The 2,067-nt window shown below is 35.5% G+C and overlaps 1 protein-coding gene across 2 annotated transcripts in view; it reads right to left on the bottom strand.

Annotated features, from left to right (window-relative positions):
* Positions 1–2,067, bottom strand: part of LOC107721317 (signal-induced proliferation-associated 1-like protein 1) — an 83,299-nt gene that overhangs the window by 52,611 nt on the left and 28,621 nt on the right. The gene's annotated exons all lie outside the window — the stretch shown is intronic.

Raw genomic sequence — 2,067 nt, 5'->3', positions numbered from 1 at the left:
GCGCCACCTGCTGTCAGCGAGTGGATTTACAGAGACTTATATTTACATTCAGCCTTGTGCAGTTTCCAGTGTTTCCCCTAACACTGGGGGGGGGGATTGTTTGTTTGTTTTTTCTGGACTCCTTTTTCGGAAGCGTCACGCGCGCTTCAGTACAAGTAGTAAACAAAACCGCGAGTCTGCGCCATTCATAAACACAGAGACACGAAGAATTCATATTTAAATAGTTGTTTTGCGGCTTAATATTTACAAATACCAATGGGAGTGGGAGTGGGCTCACTTGTGTGTGCGGGCACGTGTGAGTGCGTGTGTGTGTGCGCGTGCGCGCTTCGGGGCAGAACTCCGCTGTGCGTGATACAGAGAGCACGACCATAACATAGAGACCGAAATGACATGCCGTCGTGTAAATAAGATTTATTAATCAATTATCATTTTGACTTATATCTTTTCTTTATTTAAAGGCTGAAATGTGAGGTTCACCTTTTTATGAAACTTTTTCAAAGCTTTATTTGAACATTTACTTTTGATACATGCTATTAAACTGTTGTCAGTCAAGTTGTCATTTAAAATCCGAACATCATTGGTAATGTTATTGTTTTAGTGATTATGCAAACAAAAAGTAATTTTATTTGTTGTTTGTTGATTTTTAAATATAAAACTTGGAGAAGTGATTTATTTGTCAGTACTTTTTGAACATCTCCAGCACATTTTAACAATACCGTGATAACCGTGATAATTTTGGTCACTATAATCGTGATAAGAAATTTTCATACCGTTACATCCCTAATATATTTATATTAATATTATAAAAGCATTAAAACAAACAAATAGATAATATTAGTAGAAAATGTAATATAATAATATCTTATATTTGTTATTAATATATTTTTTGTTTTTCTATTTATATGCATAAGTAACTTATTGACATTATAATTAGAAGTTAATATAATAATAACATTAATAATAATGGTTCTATTTATTATTAATATTATTTATTTGTCTTGATATTTATAATATTAACACTTTTTAAATAAATAAATACATAATAATAATAATAATAATAATAATAAATACAGGATTTATTTATATCAAGAGAAAGGTCCAGTGCCTGGGCTGCTTCTACCATCGTCACAACATCAGGTCACATGGTGCTGACAGACTGGTGTCATGGGAAATATGTGAAATGAGACAGACAATAGTCACTCCAGAATCCCGCTGTGCTGCTGCTAAATCCATGAGAAATCCTGCTAGCAAGAAACAGTATGTACAAAACCAACCTTAAACCTAACTCTGTACATATGTATGTGTATGTATTCATCTAAACAGAACAGGAGAGCACCAGTACTGATTCAATAACTCTGCAATAGAGCACACTATCTAAAACGAATCATGGCTTTGAGCAGTAACATCATTATTGATTTATAGTGTGTCACTGTGATGCCCACAAGGTGCTATAACCTTCAGCACAAGCGAAAAAGACACAATACATTGGAAGTACTCTGGCCAGTAACCATGGTGATCAGCTCAGAAAGACTGAAAATATGGCGCTTAAAATCTCAAAGCAGTGATGTACTGATTGGACTATATTATATAATGAATGTAATGTATAAAATCATTCATCGCTTTTAGTAGCCATCAAGCAAAGTCCAGATGTTTGGAGAACTCATTAGTCATGGAGTCAGTCGACTGATCTTCAGTTCCATCTGCCGAGGCCTGAAGCAGATCTTATGCTCTGAGATCTCACCGAGTGTGTGAGGACTGGAGCGCTAGCGGCCATTATCACACACCCGTTCATTTCCTCTCTATTGTGTGCCTTTCTTTCCTGTGGACACTTTCAGCAGCTCAGACCACCCCTGTGATTAGGGTTGGGTATCGTTTGGGTTTTTTTCGATACCGGTGCCAAATCGATACTTTTAAAACGGTTCCGGTGCCTAAACGGTGCCTGAACCGATACTTATTAAAAAATAAATAAATAAAAAATCCGCCCAAAAAATAATGGATTGGCCATTAGAATAGAAATAGAATAGAGAGTGCAAATGTTAGAGGATCAAGTTTTTTAATAAAAAAAAA

The sequence above is a fragment of the Sinocyclocheilus rhinocerous genome, unplaced genomic scaffold, assembly GCF_001515625.1.
Source record: "Sinocyclocheilus rhinocerous isolate Xijiao unplaced genomic scaffold, SAMN03320098_v1.1 scaffold271, whole genome shotgun sequence".
Lineage (NCBI taxonomy): Eukaryota > Metazoa > Chordata > Actinopteri > Cypriniformes > Cyprinidae > Sinocyclocheilus > Sinocyclocheilus rhinocerous.
The sequence above is the reverse complement of the archived record's forward strand: the minus strand, read 5'-3'. Positions and strand labels throughout refer to the sequence as shown.